The sequence below is a fragment of the Nilaparvata lugens genome, chromosome 8 (assembly GCF_014356525.2).
Source record: "Nilaparvata lugens isolate BPH chromosome 8, ASM1435652v1, whole genome shotgun sequence".
In the NCBI taxonomy this organism is placed as follows: domain Eukaryota; kingdom Metazoa; phylum Arthropoda; class Insecta; order Hemiptera; family Delphacidae; genus Nilaparvata; species Nilaparvata lugens.
The window spans coordinates 11313380-11340316 of NC_052511.1; the positions used below are offsets into that span (position 1 = coordinate 11313380).

General features: G+C 33.4%; 1 protein-coding gene across 3 annotated transcripts in view; it reads right to left on the reverse strand.

Annotated features, from left to right (window-relative positions):
- The window catches only part of LOC120352627, a 52980-nt gene that overhangs the window by 19248 nt on the left and 6795 nt on the right, over positions 1 to 26937 (reverse strand). The window contains exon 1 of one of the 3 annotated variants that reach the window (XR_005571976.1): positions 19560 to 19707. The exons of the other annotated variants lie outside the window; for them this stretch is intronic. The gene's annotated coding sequence lies outside the window, so the exon portion shown is untranslated. Of the gene's footprint in view, positions 1 to 19559; positions 19708 to 26937 lie in introns of those variants that run through there. 3 annotated transcript variants of the gene reach the window in all.

The following is a 26937-nucleotide window of genomic DNA, read 5'->3' on the forward strand; positions in this document are numbered from 1 at the left end:
TGGAAAATGTGAAGGCAAGAGGGCATGGGTCATGATGGAGAGCATAATGTATTGAAGCTTGGTGAACTTTTGAAAATAATGTTCCTATAACAAAGTTAAAAATTAATATGTTTCGAATGCGTTTTTTATGTGGAAATATGCATCTCAAATGTTCCAGAAACAAGATTAAGAATCAATATGTTTTTAATACAATGATTTCTTAGATTCATCTATTCCATAGAAGCAACAAAAAGCTTACTTCACATGGCATGGTCACAAGCCACTTAATAGTAGGAACTCTGAGAGCTCGCTGGATATGACACCATTATTATAGATACTTTGGACCTGATAATATAGAGTAAAAATAATATAGAGTTTTGAGACCTTCTTTTATAGACCATATAGTCTGATATAGAGTGAATAATATAGAGATTAGAGACCTCCTTTTATAAACCTGATAATATAGAGTTTAGAGACCTTCTTTTATAGACCTGATAATATAGAGTGAATAATATAGAGTTTAGAGACCTTCTTTCATAGACCTGATAATATAGAGTTAAGAGACCTTCTTTTATAGACCTGATACTATAGAGTTTAATCTGGTATGAGACAGACATCGTAGGTCAGTTTGTATCGACGCTCCCTGGATCCCCATATGCACAGCATTGGTGAGTGTGTGTGCGTGTGTGTGTGAATGTTTCCAGTGAAGCAGTCAGTTGTGACGTCACACTGTGCTCCAGTGGGCGTCCTAGTCAGAGCAACCGACAGTCAAAGGAACATGGGTGGACGAAGTGTGACAGAGAAGGAATTACGGGAAGACGAAGAATACGACGGAGAATGAATAAGAAGAGGGTGGAAGAGTCACGAAAAGGATCCGACAAGCAGACCTGCACCGGATATATTGTTGCTTTTGAACCAATAAGAATGCTATTCCTTTCCCCCTCTACGAGTTCACGGTAGACGACCCTCATGCCAGCAACTCACAGCCAAATTTTATTTCGTTCCCTTACACAGAGGAAGCTCACTCTGAAAATTCTGTCTGTTCTCAAAGCAACACAACAGTTTCTTAGTTTCTGAGATAATTTAGTTGTTTATTAATTTTATTTTTGACTACCATCGTGGAATTTCCATTGTAGAATGGTTCCAGAAGTTGGATGATCAATTTTCTTATTTCAATTTTTGGTGCACTTTTTGTGTAGTTGATATTGTGCTAATTATTCATATTGAATGAATAAGACTAAGAAATTGTCAAAAACCACTGATTTATTGATAATTAGAAAGACCGGTTTCGGTCATTACACCATTGTTGATAAACTCAGTTTATCAGAGATTGACAATGATGTAATAACCAAAACCGGTCTTTCTAATTATCAATAAATCAGTGGTTTTTTGACAATTTCTTAGTCTTTTTCATTCAATTTTGTTGAATTAAATGAATTTTGATCTTCGAATTTCAAGAGTGTTAGTGAGAAAATTAAGACAAAATTTTATAAAATGAAGAAACATTACCTATTTTCTGGACTATTTTAATGAATCAAAATTCAGGGGAGAAACAGTTTTGGGCTGTGCCAGTTGATCCTCGCCCAAATAGGCCTAATATTACATAGTAATTTTGTATCATTGAATCAATAAAAGAATTTAGTTTTTCAACTTTCAGCAGCTCCAGTTCACTTCATACATAGCATAACATACAGTCTATTAGGTCATTAATTAATAATGAACAGTCGTTAAAATAGTTCACAAAAGGATTATTACTTGATGTTCGTCATGGATAATGAAATAGATGAGTACATAACATACACTTTACACGCCTGATTCTCCCAAAATATTCAGGTTAGTTAATCGAACAATGAGGTCCGGTTGCACAAAAGCCTGTTATCTTCATCATGATTAATTCCACAACAACCAATCATAGAATGTTTTTCTGAGTAGCTTCTTTGATTGGCTCACAAGGCATTTGATCGGGATTGAAAGTTAACAAACCTTTGTGATACCGGGTGTAAGAATTGATAGTTATATCTCGATCTCAGAAATTTCGAATTTCAAATGCATGTTTTATATTTGGGAATACCAAATGCACAAAACACTTATCACTCCTGAGCGAAGCGAACTGGATGCTTACCCATGTCACATGATCAATCATTAATATTGATAGTATCGTAAATCAAGTTCCCATTCCATATTCTGCTTTCTGTTCTGTGTGAAAAAAAAAAATCAACATTAAGTAAATATTAAAATTCTCTTGATGCGAGAATAATAAGATAATTTAATGATACCAGAGTTTTCTAACAACTCAATGATGTATGCTGTCTAATACCTAATCTTATATTCATCTTGTTGAATTCATCAATAAATATCGGGGACCGAGCTTCGCTCTGGAGTACAAAAGCATAAAAATTTATACGAAAGAAGAAATTATAATAACATTCATAACATTCATAACATTCATTACATTCATAGAGAAATATTCTATCTGATCACAGTAAATTGAGATTAATCCCAGAGGAATGCAAAAATTTCCCTCATAAAGGCCCAGGCACAAAAGCCAGTTAAATTCTAATCCTGATCAACTTCACGTGAACCCAATCAGAGAAGACCATTTCAAAAAGATGTATCTACTGGAATTAATCAGGATTGAAAATAGCCCGGCTTTTTTGCTACCGGCATTAAGTATCTGATTGAATTATTACAAAAGTTCAGCTGAGTCATAATTTTGACACAGTCCCACACACATGAACTTGCTCACTCACTTTCATCACCAACAGACAACAAATTAATTATTATCAGCTGTTTTCCCAAGGATGAATAATAATCATCATTTTAATATCCTTCAGCGAGTTTTCCCAGGGATGAGACCTAGTGCAATCAAATCTTTTTATCATAAACCTACTATGTTCTGAATTTCGTAAGAATCGTTAGGGCCGTTTTCGAGATCTGCTGAAATACAAACATATAAACATCTAAACAGAAGGAATTAAATAGAGAATGCATTTATTCAATGCTAATTAATATATTTAGGATTTTCGTTAAATAATGATTATCTAACAGAAATTGCTTGTTTAATAGTATAGGATTTCACTAAAGTGGCAGAATAGGAACTTTAGTGGATAGTGAACATTATGAGGTTAAATATTATTCTGTAACCTGATACTGGAGATGCTGAAAGAGGCCTGATGAATTATCATGTCTTTATATTTCTTTACAGAAGTTTCTTTATTCTAAGAATAGGCTAGTCTTTATTCAAGTAAATCATAATTCCCAGGAAGAAAATCAACAGAGTATGTTAACACATATTTCTTTCAACACGAGACTTCAATCCTTATCTTGAAGTGGTACAGAGTCCAAACATGGCAGATATCGATCCCTAGCCCTCGTCAATCAACAACTCAGTCGTTATTTTCCCTGACTTGTTCCCCCAATGCCTGTCCCTATATTGCCTCGTGGCGTGTTTCCCCTTCACTTAAACGTCTCAAATTTCTCTCCCTACCTTCAACGCTAACCGACCGTTCAAAAAGGGCAGCTTTCAACAGTAATTCACTCTCACGCACCCTTCCAGCAGCCCTAAGTAATTTGTTCGTTACTGGGAAACCTTATGTCGGGAGATTCAATAGCGAATCTTGAGTTTCTAAAGAATTTGAGGGGGCAATTTGATACAGTTTGTATTATGGAAAAAAAAGAATTTTTTGACTCCTTTATCACGAGTACTATCTCTCCCTCGAATTTTTCTTTGGTTCCACTATAGAGTGTCTGAACTCATGAGAATCATTACATATCCAATTTATTTTCTAAAGTTGCAATTTCATTTTAATAGAATCGATATTTGTAGAATCGGTATTTGTATCATTGAGAAAAAGAGGAAATACTCTATTACGAGTACTATCTCTCTCTTTGGTTCCATTATAGAGCATCTGAGCTCATAGAATTACATATCCAATTTATTTTCTAATGTTGCAATTTCTACTCTTATAGAATCGATTCTTGTAGTTCAGATAAATATGAAGAATTCATAAAATGAATATCAGGAAGTGTACCAGTACATTCATTGAATAGGCCTACTCCTTATCATAAGATTCTCATATTCAATTTCCTCTTTTGTCTTTATCCTACTCCAACTCTTCATCATAATAAATTGTGTTGTTATTTTAGACTTTCACAACAGTAGGACTCACGATTTGTTGCTTGTCGGACGCTTCGGTAGCTAGATGATCTAGCTACTCCTTGTACGCTGAGGATGTGGCTCAGTGCCACGAACGCGTCCGACAAGCAACAATTTATGTTGTAAAAGTGTAAGATAACAACACAATTCAAATTCAAATCCAAATCAAATTCATTTTGTCAATGAAAACAATTACAATTTCAAAGAAAATAGTATACATCACAGAAAATATAATCAGAAAACTGCTTGAAAAACAAAAAATGGAATGGAATTAATATACGAGTATAACATGAGCTCAGTTTATCAATTATGTTTAAATAGGAAAATATAAAAATGAATGTATACAATATACTTATAATTTAAAAAATGATTGACATTTTTTACTGAGCGCAAAAAATATAAAATTTTCGTCCAATTATCACATTTATCAAATTTTGGTATTCATTCGTGATAATGAATTTCATTTCGACAAGAGTTTCTCTCTTATGCTAAGCTCAGTGGAATATCATTGGAAAACTTTGAAACTCAGGGTCTCTGATTAAATTCCCATGTCAATCTGAGATCTGGTGATTGATCTGTGTTAGGCCATGTCGAGAAAGTTCTAAAATAATATCTAATTTTGATTAATTCCTATATATCACAAAACAGAGAAAACTAATTAAGGAATAGTTTCTGTCATTTTAATAACAAATTATGGACAGCCGGTTTCCCACGAGGTTTCCATTTTAAGGCTTACTCAATGAGGTTCTCTCATTAATGTGATTCTAACTTACATAATTATATGAATAAATCTTCAATGAATCTATAATCAAACAGCAATACCGTTGGCTCATTGATAAAATTAAGCTTGTTTAGAACAGAATATATAATACAACAGCAATACCGTTGGCTCATTTATAGAATTAAGCTTATTTAGAACAGCAAAAAAGAGCCTCAGTTCAATAGTATATGAGCATGAGATGGCATCTCAATAACAAATACAACTACCACCATGACAAATAGATACATGAAATGATATGTAAAAAATTTATTCATTTTTAAGTTTTTGTTTCTCATACTTTGTGAAGGGAAGTATGCCTGTATAAATTAGAACACTGTGAGCATGCTAACATAGTCAATGAGCCTAGGCTGTACGTTTTAATAGAAATATCAACACTATAGATCCTCTTCATTATTGTAGAATAATCCATGGAAAAAAGTAGATTATTCCTTGTTGATGCTTGGTCTTGGTGTTGATTAAGAAAATAATACTTAATAATGAGTGACTGAGAAAAAAATTGAATAATGAGAAATAATACTCAATTGAGTTTTCTCTTAAGCACTTCTGAGCATTCAGCTCATATAAGAAACATAAATTGATTTGTCAAAAATCGATCAGGAATCTACTCTCAATGGTAGGGTACATCACACTCTCTTCAACTAAGTCATGATATTTGATAATGTTAATACAAACAATTCCAATTCAATCCAGATTGGGGAGAATAACAATAAAATATAGTTTACTCCAATCTCTTTTTCAATCTTATTAATTCAAAATCAAAACCCAAAATTTTTATAATACCATTTGTCAAAAATCGATCAGAAATATTCTAAAATGATAGGGTACATCTCAATCTCTCAATCTCAATCATTATATTCCATTAGGTTAACTCTTTTACTACCAAGCGGCGTAATTGGACTATTCCAACCCACATTTTGTCTATTTTTTTGTAGATAAAGTTAATGTATTTCATTGAAACTTTGAGTACTTGTTAAAACATATTACTTTAGTTATTTTATCAATTACAAACAATTATATTCTATTTCTATCCCGATTATGGGGAATAACGAACTAATATTTTGATTTATTATTATTAAATTTTGGCATAGAGAATTGAATTATTTAAAAATAGCCTTATAATAAATAATTATCAAAATAGCCCAATTATTTGAAATAGCCTACAAATAGAGTTCATTTCAGTCTCTTTTCCACCTTATCTATTCAAAACAAAGACCAATTCAACTGCAATTGGATATTGATAATTTGCTTCACGAATCCAATCCATACTCCAGATTGAGAGGAATAACAACCTAACTGAGTTCACTCCAATCTCTTTTCCAAACTTATAATTAAAAATCAAAACCAAATCCATAGCAATTAAATATCGATAATCCGTTCCATGAATTAATCCCCATTTAGTAATATATTGATGTAGTATTATTGTACTTCCATCTAGTAAAGCCCTGCACACACACATCGATTTTTGTATGTACGATATTATGCCCTCCTCATGAATTCTATCAGATTAAACAGAACTTGACAAACACCATCTGTTAGAAATCATCTGTTTAATCTATTAGAATTCGGACGGCAAAATACCGTAGGAACAAAAATCGATGTGTGTGTGCAGGGTTTAAAGCTGCGTTTACACCAAAGTTATTAACAAAATGTTTCTTTTCCGTCCTTATAGATACTATAGATTAAAAGGAGCTTGACAAACATATATGCACATCATGTGTATGATAAGTTATGTTCAATCTAATATAATCTATGATCTATAAGTCTTATAGATTCTATTAGATTTAAAGGAGAACAACGAAAACATTTGCACATCATGTGTATGATAAGTTATGTTCAATCTAATAGAATCTAGAAGGACGGAAAATGAACATTTTGTTAATAACTTTGGTGTGATCGCAGCTTTGACTTCTAACGTTTCTTGTTATGCCAACACAAACAATCCCGTAGGCTACAGCATGCTTACATAAACAGCCAGCAGCAACCTAACCTCAAAATTCTGGTTGCCTTCATCTGCCGCTTCGATCCTTGCCGATTCAAAATGGCGGGAGGGACTCCGTTCCTGATTCATCCTCACTTACTCTGTGGATGAAGTACGTTTCGACTAGCGTTCAAAATCGATGACTGAGACGACAACACAACAGAAAATGCGAAAAATGTCAAATAACCGAGGATGGTTGCCTGTTGACGGTGTAGCGATTTATGGCGAACTGAGTTGGATGGCCACGCGGATTGTTTGCATAGGGCGCACGTGACGCGAGTTGGTCGATAGATGTCTTCGTGGCTCTTCATGGCCATTCGTTGGGTACCGCTTAAATTTATATCAACTGTGCTAAACTGAATTGTATAGGCCGTTTGAGTTCATCACCTATTCAGTCATGCTGTAAGTTACTCCATCGCACGCTCCTCACTCACTCTCTCTCCAACACACGTTTGATACTTTTCTCTCTCTCTCTCACTCAGATCCACTTCTTCTAGCCTACTCTATAAAAAAACATGTCAACTCTATCTCACTCTCACTCTTTTGAATCGGCACCCTAAATGTTGTGTCTCTTTCCTAGAATTCATCTTGTAAGTTGCGTTTGGTTACAGAAAATTTTTAACACTCAAGACGTCTTCATCAAGGTATCACGCCTAATCATAGTGTACAACTTATATATTATTACACCATGAATAATGTTTGTTTGGGTTCTTGAAACTTATTCTATCTAATTCCTCATTCCATATTATTTCATCTCTTTTCTTGCCCACAAAATCATACATGTAAAGGTGCGTACAGATATACGCGCCGCGAACATGAGCAACTCACTTTTAATCAGCTGACTATATCTGTATTTTTACAGAAACGGTAAGATACAGATATAAAAAGCTCGGCATCAGCTGATTAAAAGTAAATTCCTCATGTTCGAGGCGCGTATAATTATGTGTACGCACCTTTAGATTTCCTTTGTAATAATTTTCGTTAATTTCCCTTTTTTTATCGACTCTCTAAAAAATCTTATGTATATTTCGTATTTTTTTTGCACTTTGTAGTTGTTTTCTTTCATTTTTTACTTTTGGAGAGTCATATTTATTTTGTTTAAGTTTATTTAACTTTTGTAACTTGTTTTTTGTAACTGGGCACCCGCCGAAAAACCTTCGGGTTTGGCAGGACCCTCAATTGTTTGAATTGCAAATAAAAATTTCGATTTGATTGATTTGATATTTTTATTCATTCAGTCTTCCACGTTTCTCACTTATTTCTTCCATTCTCTACCTCTGTTTTCTTCTTCATTTTTCTCTCATTTAATCTCACACTAGAATCAGTTCTTGTTTCACTTTTAGCAAACTTGTTTCCTGTCTTATTAATCGTCTCCCTTCTTCTTATTTTCATCTCTATTTTCATTTCGCTACTATCCTTGAATTTTTGGAACTGTTTCTTCCCTGCACTTGCTTCTTCATCACCCTTTTTCATCTCCTCGTCTTTTTCCTCCTTCATCCCTTCTTCCTACTTCTTCCCCCATATTCATCGAATTATTCACTGTATCCACTTTCCCTATTGCTGATTAATAATCTTCCCCAAATCCCCTTGTGACTTTATTCTACCTCATTCCCTTCCCTCACACCTCCTCAAACACTCCCCTATAAATAGTATTTCTCTCTCTTTTTCTATCCTCATTGACACGTCAACAAGTCATTCAGTCTCCCCCTTATCACGCAAAAGTATTGTTCACACCAGTTGTAGAAACTGATTAATGAATGGAGCTAGTTATACCATTTAAGCACCTATCCTAGATAAGTCATACATTTGAGCACCTATCTTAGATAAGAAATGATATTGAGTGTTGTCGTTATAGATTGTATCTTCGGGGACTAATGAAATCATCTTACGACTTTCAAAACGAATTCCAACTATGGAATAAATAATAAATAAATAAATAAATAAATAAATAGATTTTATTGTCGTAGACCAATATAGGTAATTGACAAAGTCATAGTAATACAATATTACAAATAATAGAGTCAAAGCAATAGTTTAAAGTCACAAAGTATAATAAATTACATCAAGTAGAATCGAAGAACTCTGTCAAACAATAAAAAGGTCTTAAAACCAGCCACTCAAAAAGTATTTTTTAAAAATAACAATATTTTCACAACATTTCATATCCAATGGCAACTTATGGTACATTCTCAAGCCTATGCTGTCATAGTGTTTCATGCTTATGACAAGACGTTGATATGGAATATCATGAGGTCTTTTTTCCTGGTGTTATAAGCATGAATATTGGATCTTTTATTCAAGCTATGGAGATTCTTTCTAGTGTGCATGATTACTTGAATATATAGAGGTTTATGACAGTCAATATTTTTGTTTTTTGAAAAGAGGTCGACAGTGATCTAGATACCATGCACCGGTCAATATTCTAATAGCCTTTTTCTGCAAAAGCAAGACCTTATTGATGTGACAGCTGTTTCCATATACTAAAATTCTGTATGATATGGAGAATAATCATGAGAATAATTCATCAGTCTCCGCGAAATTTATATTATTACTTAGTTCAAAAATTGAAAAAGGGGAAGTATATGCATAGAATTGAGAATGTTCCTTTCCAAAGTTCTTTCCAATTCTCTTTGTAGATGTATTTTAAAAGAAGAGGTTATAAGTTTCTCTTCAAAAGAGTGTTGGTTTCTATTACAATATAACAGATAATTGATGAAAAACTACAAATTATTATTATAAAGAAGTGGAATCATAACATCATTTTGGACATTTATAATATTATCTAGATTTGGGAGAGAAATAGTACCAGGAGTATCCTTATTTTTTCTGGCCCATTCAGTGTCTTCTTGTAAAAATAAAAATGATAAATTTTAATAAATACTTGAATACTTCAAATAATCGTCAACCATACAGCTATTGTTTTGGAAGTAAGATTGAGTCCTTTTTCAAGTTTTAACATTTGTAATTATTTATACAGTTTTTTTCAGTTATCAGTGGTGATTCAGTGGAGTATTCTTATTCAATTTGGTTTTCAACTTTTTCAAATTCTAAATTCCTATTCTATTAATATTTTGGAATCAAAATTGGACAAAAATCATGAAGTGTAAACATAACCTATTTCTGGACAATTTCCATCTGAATTTGGGAAAGGAACAGTTTTGGGCTTTAAGCCTGTTGTTCCTTCCCGAATCATTCATAGTTGAGTATGATATTGTAAGTAACAATGTATGAATAAATAAAGCAAAATAAATATAACCAACATTTCACTGTGCTTGTCATCAATTCACCTGCTTATCAGTAGGAATTTCAGTTCAAGTAGCTCAATGAATTGATAGAAGTTCGGAATATGCTTTACTACTTGCCACATAGAAGAATGATCAGAAATAATGGAATGAACGATCAAAGATCCAGAAATGGAAACTATTGAAAACGTTGAGTGGAACAAAAGTCTGTATCACTTGAAGTTGTAGAGGTATCCTGTAGTAGATTGTTACATAACTTGAATTGCTATTGGATAAGTCAATTTATTCTCGATAGAATGCAACAAGGTAGTATCACTGACTCCCCTGAATGGTGAGAGATATTCAGTTTCTGACATTCATATCACATTAAGGGCCGTTTGCACAGTCAAAGTTCAACTGAATTCAATCAGCTGGTGGCTTGAACTCAGAATCAACCACATTATAACGAACGAGACTTGATATGAAGTTAATCCAGTTCATAATGAAATTCAGTTTAAACTGAAGTTTAAACATGTCACTGTGCAAACTGCACTTAGAGCACAAAAGTCGATTAAAGAATTTTGTCAGCATCCTATTATCAAATGTATCGTAATCTGGCAGTCCATTATAAAATGTATTATGATGAAACATATCATTAACAAATATTTAATGATTAAAAATGTCTAGTTCCCTGGAAATCATAATTATTCAACTTCATGGCCACATGGAAAATCACAATCATGAAACCCCAATACCGATTGAAAACTAAATTTGAGATAATCATCCTCAATGGAATAGTATTTTATTAATTCAAGCCATCTAAATTTATAGTTTTCATGTTTACTTTGGACTAACATTTTATAAAAAATGTACACGTGAAATTCTAACCTCATCTTGGACTTTGTCACCTATAAATTTGGAAGAAAAATATCACAATGACTACCTTATTATTTCATCTACCAATGTTCATTTATCTATTTATTTAATTAATAAATAATAGACGTGGTGTATAAAAATAGGTTGGTCGAGTGTTGGCTGGATTGGAACTGAGGAACTGCTCCATTCACCGTACTCTAGTATAAATTACCAGCTCAATTTAATTAAAATATAACTTTCTCGCGCTCCATTGTTGGTCTTAGGTTCCCTTGCTCTCCCACTTGTAAATTTATAATCAACTCTGCTCTGCTATTTATTACGTATTTTTCTGAATAAACTATAAACAGCAGTTAAATTTTTCTATTTAGTTGTTTGAAACATAAAGTTAATAGTTCAATAGCACAGATACATGTTACTCTATTTTCATGCAAGAACTCTCCCCCATTCACAGACGTATAGTCTTCTTGGGGGTATTCCACGCCATCTACATACAAGCCTTAATGTGATAATGTATCATTTTCTATTTCAATTGATGTATTCTATTTATAATTAAATTTATGAAATTTCACATTTTTTTGTAATGCAATGTGGAAAGTAAATTGATTTGATTTGATTTATCATTTACAATCAACTTGAGGACAAAGAAACAGACAACAGTCCAAAACTTCTTTTCATCCCAATTTCATAAAATAAATTGTCCAAATAATGGTTATGTGCGACTTTCCAATTCTTCACTAATTTCCACATTGAAACAAAACACATTATCACATTAATGTCATTTGCATTGTAAATAAAATGAATAAATAAATTGCAATAAATCATTTGGCATCTAATTCTCCTGGAAGCGCTTATCATATCATTAACATCTCACTTTCCATGATAAGAACCAGTAATGACACTCCATTTTCCAACATGATAACTCAATCTCCTCATTTTAAAAAATGGAGGAACAGCATGATAAAGCAGCTTGGGAACATTAGTATGATATTCAGAGGTTCTTATCATCTATACAGTAGAAAACTGTGAATACTCTATATACTCCCATATCTGGAATTATGAAATAACAGGTTTTAGATCCTCCACTATGCCAATAGAATTCAGGTTTTAGATTCTGAACGGTTTTTACAAGTCTTTAAGAGTTTCAACTCATCATCTCTTACAGCTCTCCCACCCAAAACATTAGTATAATCTTCACAGGCTCTTATCATCTATACAATATAGCACTGTGAATACTCTATATACTCCCATGTATGAAATTATGGAATGATAGGATTTAGATTCTCCACTGTGCCAACGGTTTTTTCAAGTCTTCAATAGTTTCAACCCAACATCTCCAACATCACTCCCTCCCAAAACATGAGTGTAATCTTCACAGGCTCTTATCATCTATACAATATAACACTGTGAATATTCTATAATATACTCTCATATCTCAAACTATGAAATGATAGGATTTAGATTCTCCACTATGCCAACGGGTTTTTCAAGTCTTCAAGAGTTTTAACCCAACATCTCTAACATCACTCCCTCCCAAAACATGAGTATAATCTTCACAGGTTCTTATCATCTATACAATATAACACTGTGAATACTCTATAATATACTCTCATATCCCAAACTATGAAATGATAGGATTTAGATTCTCCACTATGCCAACGGTTTCTTCAAGTCTTCAAGAATTTAACTCAACATTTCCAACATCATTCCCTCCCAAAACATGAGTGTAATCTTCACAGGTTCTTATCATCTATACAATATAGCACTGTGAATACTCTATATATACTCCCATGTATGAAATTATGGAATGATAGGATTTAGATTCTCCACTATGCCAACGGTTTTTTCAAGTCTCCAATAGTTTCAACCCAACATTTCTAACAGCACCTCCACACAAAACATGAGTATAATCTCCACAGGTTCTTATCATCTATACGGTAGAACACTGTGGATACTCTATAATATACTCTCATTCACTATGGAATGAAACATTTTAGATTCTCCACTATGCTAACGGTTTTTTCAAGTCTTCAAGAGTTTCAAACCAACATCTCTAACACCACTCTCACCCAAAACATGAGTTTAATCTTCACAGGCTCTTATCATCTATACAATATAACACTGTGAATACTCTATATACTCTCATATTTAAAACTATTAAATGATATGATTCAGATTCTCCACTATGCCAACGGGTTTTTCAAGTCTTTAAGAGTTTTAAACCAACATCTCTAACATCACTCCCTCCCAAAACATTAGTATAATCTTCACAGTTTCTTATCATCTATACAGTAGGACACTGTATACTCTATAAAATACTCTCATTTTTTTCAAACTATGGAATGAAGAGTTTCAGATTCTCAACTATGCTAACGGTTCAGGTCTTGAAGAGTTTCAACCTAACAGCACTTATAGATAAATATAATACACATGTATGATAACAGAGGTGGAACTTACCAAGAAACAAGTAGCCTCTTGCAGCCTTATCAGAGTAGAGTACTGGACAGACTCAAGCATCCATTACTTAATGAGAGCTAGAGCTAACAAGATGGTTGACCCTAGATACCAGAAAGCCAGACGGGCAATCAATAGCTTGGAAGAATATTCCGACGTTTCTCCACACCGACTGAGTGAGCAGGAATTCTCCACAGTCTAACGGACCGGCATACAAGACATTATTAGTGTAAAAACCTATATAATATTGCACGAAGGGCAAAGAATCTCCCTCTTATTTTTCCCTGGGTTGTTGCTACATTTTCCCTCTCTTTTCCTCCACCCCTAGCGCTCTCTTTTCGCAGTGAAACAGCCCCCCCCTGGGCGCACACCCCCTCCTTCTATTTTACCTTAAACTACCCTGCTGCCAATCCCAAACAGCATCAACCCCTAAAATTTTTACTGACACTCCTTCTTCTTATTATTGTTATTGCTGCTCCGGCGTTCTCCCTCACTCTTCATCACGCTCTTCGGCCTTCTTCTCCTTCTTCTTCCACTTCTTCCTATTTTATCTTCTCAACACAAACGCAGACAAGCGTCTAAGTAACAACCAACTCTATTGCCTGTTTTTCTTTTTCTTCTCTTCTCTTATTTTCATCTTTGTAGCCTACTTCTTATTCTCTTCTCCCCCTCATCTCTCAATCGATTTCACAATCGGCTCTCTCTTCTCCATTTTCTCCAATTCTCAATTTCTCCATTTTCCTCTTCCTCTTTCACCATATTTCTTAGAACGTTCATCACTTCTTCTCGCTTCCATTAATTTACAACAATATTTTCATCTATATTACAATTTTCTCCTTTCCGATCCTCCTCTATTTAAATTTTCTGATCCCCTCATAACCACTTCTTCTTCACAATACTTATTCTCTCTCATTTCCTCTTTTCTTCTCTCCAACATCATTTATGCATTCTCAAGTACCCTTATATTTCTTCTTTCAAGATTCATTAACTCACATATCTTGCAATGCACTGTTTTCTTCTTATCCATTTTCCTGAAAATTTCTGTCCATCTTGTACACTTCCACCAGTTCCTCAATGATTCAATGATTTGATTATTCAATAATTCAATGATTCAATGATTTGATGATTCAATGATCAATGATTCAATGATTCAATGATTCAATGATTCAATGATTCATGATTCAATGATTCAATGATTCGATGATTCAATTATTCAATTATTCAATTATTCAATGATTCAATGATTCAATGATTCAATGATTCAATGATTCAATGATTCAATGATTCAATGATTCAATGATTCAATGATTCAATGATTCAATGATTTTTATTTGAGCCAGAGTACATCAGTACATAAGCCAGGTCACATACAAAATTCATTAAGAATAAAATGCAATTTACAATATACAGAATACAGTATCACAGTAGTCAAACACAATATCCAACATTGAATCTATACATCAACTAATATTATGTGTCTAATAATAATTATAATATCGAGTGGCCTGGCTGGCTCAGGTCTATCTGTCTAATAAATCAATCTCTGTTGCCTCTTTCTTTCCTTCTTTTAATTTCATCTATCTACGATTAATCCTTCTCATCTGAAGCTAATTTTCTCCTTTTTTGTTAATGATAACTTTTCTTCACACTCCACACATTTCTTTACACTTTCCATTCTCTTAGCTATGACTTCTGTTTTGAAAATCAATTTCTCTACATTCTACATCTGCCTCACATTTTCTCTCTCCTTTTGTTTCTCCTTCTCACACTCTACCTCATTGTTGTTTCCTTCTTGATTTTGTCAATTTTTTGTCTCTACTCCTTCACCTGATAATTTCTTCCTCCTCCATTTTCATCATCCTCTTCCTTCCTCTTCTCCTTCCTTCATCATCCTTCTCCTCTTCTTTCTCCCTCACTCTTTTAATCTGACAATCTTCCTCATCACTCCCATCCTCCATCATCCTTCTCCTCCTCTTTTTTCCTTCCTCCATCATCCTTCTCCCCTCTTTCTTCTTTCCTCTTTTATTCTGACAATCTTTCTCCTCTTTCTCCCTTCCTCCATCATCCTTTTCCTCCTCTTCCTTCCTTCCTCTTTCATTCTGATAATCTTTTTCTGTCATTCTCCTGATTTTTCCATCCCCCTCCATTCTCCTTCCTTCTTCATGGGAAGGAGAAGGAGTGGTGGGGAAGGATGATGGAGGAAGAAAGGAAGAGGAAAAGATTGTCAGAATGAAAGAGGAAGGAAGAAAGAGGAGGAGAAGGATGACGAAAGAAAGAGAAGAGGAAGGAAGGATGATGAGAATGGAGGAGGAAGAAATTATCAGGTGAAGGAGTACAGACAAAAAATTGACAAAATCGAGAAGGAGATCATCATCATCTTCTCATCTTCTCTTTCAAATCCCATCTTCTCATTTTTCCTCTCTCCTCCATCCCCGATCATTCTCTGCAGATCCGTGCTCCCTCATTTTCTCATTTCTATTAACGTTCACAACATATTTCCCACCAGATCTGTTTTCAAGATCAACAACGAGATGACTGTCGAGTAATGTGATGAGGGGTGAACAGCAAAAAATTGGAGCATATTTTCGTCCCCTCAGCACTCAGCACTCGTGAAATGGTGTGGAAAAATGAGGCGTGGCTAGTGAAATTTGTAAGGTGTCAACCTTCTTATTCTGCGACATGAATCCTGGGTGGTTGTCATGTGATGGATATGAAACAGACACCGTCTAGAGGTTGGTGAAGTTTGTTCCCAAATCGAGCACAACCTCCGTAAACAAAGCCGTAGTGCATTCGTGTGACGTCAGCGCAGTAGGGCTTATACATCAATAAAAACACAAGCTGATATAGATCAGCTGGAATTAACGAATTTTTATTGGTAGGGCTCACCAGTGCTGACGTCACACGGATTCACACGGCTTTGTTTACGGAGGTAGTAACTCCAGTCAGTTGAGATTTGGAAGAATATAATGATCAACTTGATCAAGATTTCTCGTGAGTTTCCATTTTTAAACCAACAACTATAATAGCGTCGAACGAGGTTGGGATTGAGAGAAGAAAATAAATTTCTATCCTTTTTGTCATAATTTTTCCGTGACTTTTCTCAGTTGAGCGTTAGAACAATCCTTCATCATTCTTCCTATAATATTGAGCGAGCAATTTCTGTATGTATTTATTTATAAAAAGAAATATAAATCAAGTACCTTTTAAAATTATTTAGTTGCAACATGTTTTGACCATCCGATGTCATTATTATTTATTTTCTAATCACTTGATAATGGCATCATATAGCCGAAACATTGTTGTGTAATAATTTCAAAAAGGGTACTGAGATTTATATTTTTATTTATACTCAAGAGTACCCTAAAGAAAAACACACTATCATTTGAAGAAAACACTGAGTTATTGTCAAAAATATCACTTATTTATTTCAAGAATCAAAAACATGTTTCAACACGAATGGTGTCATATTCTGTGAGAATTGAAAACTATAAATTGATTATTTATTCAAATAAATAAGTGATATTTTCGACAACATGCCAGTGTCTCCATTATGGATAGATATCACAATATCTCAAAGTTAGTAGACAGAAGCGATGTTGTAGTTTAGTATTTAGTAGTTTATTGCGATGCATGGTTTGTCAAGATTTTTTAAAAAGGTTAATCTGAAATTATAATAATATAACGTTGTCTACTAATGCTTTCCCAGCTTATTAACTTTTTCGTGTCACCTTTTTAGATTCTTGAAAAACTTTCAACTTCATACAAGTTGAATGAACTTGAAATATTTAACAATATCATTAGAATCGGTGATTCATTCCCTATAGGTATGGGAATTTTCAAGTTCTAGGTCAATCTTGAGGAGATTAAATGACGATATATTTGAAGATACAGTGAATAAACTGTATGTTCAGTGTGGTTACTCTATCACATTTTTACTACATGTGACGTCACGCTGGCGTTCCCACCACCACTTCGAATCTTGCACCTGTGAGTGATCAACCTTTTTTCTACTAACGTTCACAATATCTCTCCACAATACTGTATCTGTAAAACTTCAAATCAATTCCAGCTGGTTTTCTGTACATGCCTGCTAAATTTCGTATTCTGTATCTTTAAAACTGACTGAGTTATGAAAATTTTGTGAAGCACTGTTGGTCAAACTGTAGCTTGTTGACCTGATGCTTTTGTTTACAAGTTGAGCTGACTAGTTTCTGCAAAATTAGAAGTTTCCTTTTGAAAGTTAATTTTCTATTTAATGAGTTACTGTTCAATCATTATTTATTGAATTTATAGTAATCAGAACAGTTATTGTATGACAATGATGATGTTGATTTGGACATTCCAAGTGATGAAGAATAATAATAGCACATGAACAAGAATAAGATTTTAAATTGATTATTTATTCAAAATAAATAAGTGTTATTTTTTGACAACATGCCAGTGTTCCCATTATGGTATATATCACAATATCTCACCAACAACTGTATCTGAAGTGACAATTATTTATTTATGTATGTATTACGGATCTCGAAAACGGCTCTAAGATTTTGATTGAATTTTCAATAGAGGAGGTTCCTGATATAAAAATTCGATTGCACAGTGTATCATTCCTGAGAAAACTCGCTGAAGGACATGGAAAGGAGAAATTTATCATTCCATGAACAGCTGATACAAGACTGCAATTTCACAGCTGATGAAAGACTGCAACTTTTATCATCTTTTGTACCACTAATAGAAGTGAGATATGATTATTCCAGCTGTATGGCCCGGCGAATACAAACTATTCCAATCAGCTGATCATGTGTAAAACGTGACAATATTCTCAGCTTAGAAGAGGACGAATGAGAAGGGGAAGAAGGAAGAGGAGGAGAAGAACAAAAGAAGGAGAGAGGGAAAAGGAAGAAGAGAATGATGAAGACGAAACCTCATTACATTATTTTATCCTCTATTCATTCTCTATCCATTCACAATTGCGAAAATGAATAAATAATGAGGGAATTAGACAAAACTGAACATAAGAGCTTCTATTCACTCACCTCATTCATTTTTATTGTCTATTCCTTAATTCTCCATTCGCATTACGAAAATTAATGTAATGAGGGAATAGGACAGAACTAAATAAGATGTCGTATTCCCTCAGTACATTCATCTTCATCATCTATTCCTCTATCCATTGTCTATCCATTCGCAATAATTGCGAAAATGAATGTAATGAGGGAATAGGACAAAACTGAACATAAGAACTCCTATTCCCTCATTACATTCATTTTTATTGTCTATTCCTAAATTCTTTGTGCACAGTGGGAATATTCAAGTAAGAAATCATTGGGATTTTATTCTCGTTGTACTGGCTACACTGACTCTGGTACTGATAATGTGGGAATCCGTCTCAAAGTTTGGCAACAGATAATTGAGTCAGCCCCATGAGCCAATCATTTTGTTTCTAAAAACTAGAATATTTTTCAAAATAGACTTTTAATCATAAAATTACACATAATAGATTGATTTGGTGAATACCTAGAATAAAATTTTGATTTTGTGATTTCAACAAGTTCTTTTTATATGTTCCAGTTCAAAAAAAAATCTTTCAATGATTTGACTGAACTCATTGCTAGCGATCAGACACGTGTCTCTGCTAGCAAAATATATTGCCGGAAAATGAGTACAACTGGGATTTCAGTTATGTTATATCTATTTATTTTTATTATTCTAGAATAGAGTATATTCTGAATTTCTGTACGATGTACCCATTATTATTATGTGAATTTGTAATTGTATAAATCTTGTATATATGGCAAATAAAAATTGAATTGAATTGAAATTTTCAGGTTATCGTTAAAGCTCAGGTTACCACTCGAATAATCTACAACCACACATCTAATATCCTTGAAACTATAAGGATACATGATGACTTGTGAGTTGGTTTCCTAACTCGTATGTCTATCTGTAGCTACAAATCTATAGCTGGTAGCTGTAGTTGATAACCCTATACGGATAACCCTTGGTAACCCTATCAATATATATTTGTGAGTAAAATAGGTTAGATTTTCGGAGTTCATTGATATAATTTTGGGTAATGATTAAAAATTACTATTTACATTGAAATAAAATACTCACATTAACTTCCTGATCCATTAACGAGCCACTAGATACCGGAAATATTCGTTAGAACTACAAAATTGACGAGCGCGACGACATAGAGGTCAGTTCCACTTGAAATTCGCGACGCGACTGTTCAAAACAAAGGCAGAGGTGACCGTCAAAATTTGACAAGTTATGACAAGCGACGTGCTTACCTGCCGGCCGGCAGTCGCCTGATGGCTGCCGCGTGTCGGTCACCGGTTGCCATGGTAACGGCGCTTGGCGGCACATTTGAAAATTTCAAAATTACTGCCGACTGAGTTTCTACACCTGTAGAGAGTTATATTGTTGAATGAAGAAGGAGAAGAAGAAGAAGAAGAGAAGAAGAAGAAGAAGAAGAAGAAGAAGAAGAAGAGAAGAAGAAGAAGAAGAAAGAAGAAGAAGAAGCAGAAGAAGAAGAAGAAGAAGAAGAGAAGAAGAAGAAGAAGAAGAAGAAGAAGAGAAGAAGAAGAGAAGAAGAAGAAGAAGAAGAAGAAGAGAAGAAGAAGAAGAAGAAGAAGAGAAGAAGAAGAAGAAGAAGAAGAAGAAGAGAAGAAGAAGAAGGAAGAAGAAGAAGAAGAAGAAGAAGAAGAAGAAGAAGAAGAAGAAGAAGAAGAAGAAGAAGAAAAGAAGAAGAAGAAGAAGAAGAAGAAGAAGAAAGAAGAAGAAGAAGAGAAGAAGAAGAAGAAGAAGAAGAAGAAGGAAGAAGAAGAAGAAGAAGAAGAAGAAGAAGAAGAAGAAGAAGAAGAAGAAGAAGAGAAGAAGAAGAAGAAGAAGAAGAAGAAGAAGAAGAAGAAGAAGAAGAAGAAGAAGAAGAAGAAGAAGAAGAAGAAGAAGAAGAAGAGGAAGAAAAATGAGAACACGAAAAATGAAAAAGAGAAAGTGATAAGTGAAAGAAGAAGAATTAATAATGAAGCCAGCTGATGATACTGAATGAGCTGCACAGCTGTTTAATCATTAACTCTCGCCTATCCGCATCGCATGCGCAGTAGCCTGATTCACCATTTTTGTTGAAATTGATTATTCATAACCTGAATATCTCAACAATGCGGTTCATAAGATTAGATCGAATAATTGAATTGAATACTGTTCTATCATATCTTATATATACTGTAATTATTTCCGTAATATTATTTTATATCAAATTTATCAAGATAATTCAATAGATTATTTGAAGAAAATTGTTAATTGTATTAGAATTGGAATCCAATAATAATAATAATTATTCCTATAATATTATTTTATATCAAATTTAAAGATAATTCAATAGATTATTTGAAGAAAATTGTTAATTGTATTGGAATCCAATAGTACCTACACCAACCTTCAAACTTCAGGGGTCATCATATCAGATTCATTATTTATAATATGACAGTTGTTATTGGACAGTACATATTGGTAATTCTCAACCAATAATACTCAATTTTTATGGTTTATTCTATTATTTTTCCCTTCAAAATGTTCCATGCCTTTGCTTATTAACTCCAAGCGGAGCTCGGTCACCCTATATTATATTATAATGTGAGCAAACAATCAATTAGTTTTGTGTTGATCTTTCATTCATACTCGATAATGATAGATTATTCTTGTTACATGGATATCAATATGAATCAATTCATCTTGATATCAATTTCAGTTTATAACAATAATCTTGGTGAGAACTATTTCAAATTTCTTTCATAGTTTCTGGACCTGATCAGATTATTTATTTATATTACTAAAAAATCTTCTACTCTTTCAAATTAGCAAAGTATTCACCAATGCCGATTTGAATTTTTTATGAACTTGGAAAAATTGTTGAACAGATTTCCCGAAGACCCACTACATCACTAGAAATGTGAAGCAGGCTTACAATTGTAGACTTCGGTGTAAGTTACAATTGGGCGTAAAAAGGTGTAACGTTTCTAATTACGATTCGAAAATCAGTTGAGAGGAATTTTTTCAGTGACTTGTAAACTTTGGAACTTGTTAAGTGGAGTGAATGGAATAGAAATGAATGGGATACATGACAGAAATAGAATACAATTATCCAAAAGACCCTTCTAGGATGAATGATGATTCAGCTCAATAAAGGTCCAGTCGATTAACAACTCCAATCATCACGTATCATAACAATATTCTAATGAAACAAAGATATGTTGTCTAGAAATATCAGGAATTATTATTGGAAAATTACATACATGTTTCAACATTTATCTCTTTTCTCTATATATTTATCTCTGTATAGGGCTACTTTTTATAGAAATAGAAAGAAAAATTGAAATCTCAGTACCCTTTATGAATTATTTAATCACAACATGTCTCGGACATTGATGCCATTTTCAAGTGATACACCTATGGTATCATCTTCACATTGAAACATAGGTGTTGAAACATTTATTTTATTTTTCAATAAATTCAGAAATATCACGAATTTATTGAAAAATCAAATACATGATAGTTTCAACACCTATGTTTTGGTCTGAAGATGACACCATAGTTGTAGAAAAATGTATGTAATTTTTCAATAAATTCCTAATATTTCTAGACTACATTCCAGTGTTTCATTATGGATAAATATCACTATATCGCACCAAAAACAGTATCTGAAGAAAATATTTCTGATTTAATATGATATCCGTAGGCTACTGACAAAACTGGTCGATAGGCCTAACTATCAGTCTCCATTTTGAACTTTCAACGAGTCGACAAAGTGAGTGCGACAGTGAACAAAGATGGAATGAGAAATACGGTATTTTCTGAGAATATAGTTTGGTATGTATCGCGAGTTATAATGGTATAGTTTCCATTAGACTAGTAGCTCTGTGAACAGTAGACCTCACGCAGTATTCTCATCCACAAGTACCTGATTGAAACTATAGACCTTATGGAAATACAGCAATAGACTGGCTTCTCCACACATCTGTGTAATCACTTGTCAGATGATTTATGATGAATAATTCTATAGTCTGATTTTTACTCTAATATCGGCGTATGAAGGAGGCTCCTTTTTCCTTTTATATTATCCTTGAAATGCAAAATTCTATAGACTGATTTTACTCTAATATTAGCGTATGAAGGAGGCTCCTTTTCCCTTTTATATCATCCTTGAAATGCAAAATTTCCAAAAACCTTGTATATACGTCGACGAGCAATTAAAAAATGAACATACCTGTCAAATTTCATGAGAATTCATTAACGCGTTTCGCCTTAAATGCGCAACATATAAACATTAAGAGAAATGCTAAACCGTCGACTTGAATCTTAGACCTCACTTTGTTCGGTCAATTATTCATTTATTTATTCATTTATTCATAGACAATAGATACGATGCAGGTAAAAACAACAGGCATTCGCCCAAAACTGCTTTAAACCTTAATTTGGAAATATTTTTATCTTTATTTAAATAGTTTTGATATTGTATTATTCAATACTATTAAATATTGGTAGCTATCTATAATAGTAATATTACTTCTCTGTATCATAGATAAGTTATCTGTGTAAATTGAATTCAATATACTTATGCGAACTCTTACGAACAGACCGACAGGTCCATGTGAGTACAGTTTCAATTATTTTGTGAAATAGTTTAAACATAGATACAATTTTCTTAAATTAGTACATTTACTTATGTTTTATAAGTCTTTTTTGTGAAACAATTAATCAATTCAATTCATTCAATTCAATTCAATTCAATTCAATACACAGTCTAGAGGTTATGTAAATGATAACTTAATTCACACACTACTTTGAGTCCAAAAAATGTATGTACTACAATAATTTTGAATTTATAAGATTAATTAATTTAAAAATACAAATCCAAACAGAAATCTTACTTCACAATCACAAAAAATATTAAAAATTTCACTTAAATCCACAAAAATTATACTCATGTTATGTGGAGGACGGATAGATTGAGGATTTCTACCACAGATTTAGAAATAGTTGAGAGTTTATTTCTGAGTTGGAGGGAATTTTTGTGGAGGATTGGAATGTGTGTAAGCTACAGGAAAAGTTATATCAGTAATCTCCATCGAAGTTCACATTAATTCTCTTGACAATATAGTAAAGAGCTGTCAGCATAGTTTATCAGCTTATGGGATCACATGTCCGATTCATATGTCACCCGTCCCTATGGTGTCTGTCAGTCTTTTACATAAAACAGATAGCCTTTTTCAATTTCAGGGGTCTCTTATCTGTGGTCTACACTTCACCTCAAGCTTTTTCCGTTTCCCGAGACATTCTACTCCACACTTTCATATTTCATCTTTCTCCTCTTTGATATTTTAAGCCTAGACTAGGATCAACTGTAAAATTATTCTACATTTTTCTTCTGTATATGCTTACAATCTGGAATGATTGTAGAAAGAAAAGGTTACTCCTATTTATCTACCGAGTACGGATAGCTTGAAGAATTCCAAAAAGAACTTGGATCTTGAGAAACGTTTAAAACTTCAGCCTGGAATCATAGTCAGAGCCCTGTGCCTATAGCGAGGTCCACGTTATAATGGCAGTGGAGAAAAATAGGGGAACAACATTGCCGAACCTGTGTCTTGTCAATCAATACCTTCTATAGACGGTAGCTGATACAGGATTCTTAATGTAATATTAACTGTTCATTCTCGTTTGAAAATAATCAATTATATCTTATTAAGCAATAAATAATATTTCTTAATATTTTCATGATGAATTTACAAAATTTGGATGAAATTTTCGTTAATTGATAATTCTACATTGTTAAAAGACAAGGAGAGCAATACCATTGCTTATCAAACACTGCCATTATAACGTGGACCTCACTATAGACTAGGATCAACAACATCTTTAATTAAGTTTGTAGCGTGAGCACACACGAAAGCATGCTCCTGTAAAATATTAATTTTTAATTTTTATTTAATTAAAGTGGATTTTTGACAACGTTTTAAGTCTATTCAACTAGGATCAACTCTGAAATTATTCTACATTTTTGTTCTGTACATGCATTATTATAATTATTATCTGGAATGATTGTGAGAAGAAAAGGCTACTCCTATTTATCTACAGAGTACGGAAGAATTCCAAAATAAAACTTGAATCTTGAGAAACGTTTATAAAGTGAGGCTGAAATCATGGTGAAATATTACTGCCTAGCGTCAATTTATTCGTTTTCTCATATTTCTGATCAAATAGGTCAACAAGCTAGCTGATCATATTAACTCAAAAATTGTTGTTTCGAATAATTCTTCGACTAATTCTCACTCTTTACAGGAAAGCATGGAATTTAGTACCTCATTCATTTCATTTCAAAAATTGAATAGTATATTCAGATACTGTTGATGATAAGATATTGTGATACCTATCCATAATGAAGACTCTAGGTTGTTGTCAAAATATCACTTATTTATTCTAAAAAATCACAAACATGTTTCAAAACCAATGAAGATGACATCTCCATTGGTGTTGAAACATTTTTGTGATTTTTTAAAATAAATAAGTATTATTTTGACAACCTGGAGTTTTCAGAATAGTATATTATGTAAGTTGCAGAGTGCAGCATACAAGAAACTTCTGATTGAAGCGTTTTATTACGTGTTGATCAATGAAATAAATCAATCTCAAGGATATACTTCCGTATCCCAACAGAAGTAGAATTGGAATGGACTCTGACAATCAATTGAAACTGAAGATGTGTTATTGGATATCGCCACCTAAACATCAAGAGGGTACGAACGAAACTGTCTGGTCGATTTGTAGATTTCAGCTCGCTAACCATCTTCCATCAATGACACAAAATGTTTCTATCATTGCTCAGCTGTTTAGTGGCATCGATCTTCACCGCAACCTACTTGACCTATTCGTCTCTCCTGTAAAGAGTAAAATTAATTATTCCAAACAACATTTTTTCGATTTGATCAGCTAGCTCGTTGATCTATTTGATCAGAAATATGAGAGAACGAATACCTCTCTACAAATATATTTTACTCTACTCAATTGATGAGGAAATTACCATGTCTTTCGAATAGGGTTCTGGTAACTCTAGCCTACAATCCCTAAGACGGAGCTCCAGCTCTCCATTGACAAAAACGTGGAGTAGTAAAGTATTTGAAGGATTTCTCGCCCATTAGAAAGTGAGCCCAATAAACGAGCCCTTTGCATTATTTTGCATACTGATGAGAACCGTCCATTGAGGGTGTTGATCACCATAACAAAACACGCAGCTAACCATTCACACTTTCGACTTTCTCTTGCGTTTTGGGAAACATCTGTCTGCATAATTTTACACAACCCCTGACCTGTCATGACAAGTCAGCTTCAATTGGGAACATAACCAACAAAGGAGATTATTGGGGAAGTGATATTCAAGTATTTGAAAAATCATCAGCCTAGAACTCGAATTGAGTGGTGAAGCAGGCATCCAGCAGCAGAATTTCAATAATTAATCATCAATATTTCATCGAGTAGGATAAATTGTATTGAATGAAATTCATTTTGTTTCAATTCAATGTTGAATATTCATAATAATGAACACTATCCTTGGGAGTAATCATACAACCTATCTTTTGGAAATTTTTCTACCCATCAAATTTGGGAATAGAGCAGCTTTAGCTAGGTCTGTTGCTCTTGCCCTATCATAACTCTATTATTATTTGTAATTGTATTGATGAGTTAATAAATTGATGAATATTGGTTTCTTGAGTTCATGCACCGCTATGTTTACATACAAAACATACGAAATCAATTGCACACTCATAGAATGATGACGGCTCATTCAGTTGAGCGGCCTGAAAGTCTGAGCTTGAGTGTGAGGTTCTTTGAACCTTTGAATCCGTCCCATCAAAAACATAAACATAGATAAAAACATTGAGTTTTGGATGAGTGCATACATATCAAACTTCAATGCTTGTATTTTCAGAGAATATGATGAATAAAAAAACTGGACCAGAGAGAAGTTCGAGAAGTAGTTCTAGATCTTACTAGAACACTAGCCCCTACTAGGATATGAGATACCAAGTGGAGAAAGAGAAAATATGAAGATAGTGAATGATACAGCTCGTTGGATTCCATAAGATAGCAATAATAATTAGAAAGAAAATGAAAAGGTCTATGAAATGGTTATTGGTTATTCATGAAGAATACAGAGTTAAATCGATGATAGTTCATGGTTATTCTTGCGAAAGATAGTTCATGAATACTTTTTGAGTATCAATTTTGAAATTCTTCTCCAGAATTGGTTCCATAAATAAAAATATTACTTGGAATTAAAATACTAGTAAATTTGATGAGTAAATTTGAGACATTGTTCTCAATGAAAAGGAATGATAGATCAATTCATCGGCAAGTAACATTTTTCAATGCTCCACTGTATGCATCTCTTCTCCTTGGAAAATACTTGTTTATTACAGTGTCTGTTTTCAAG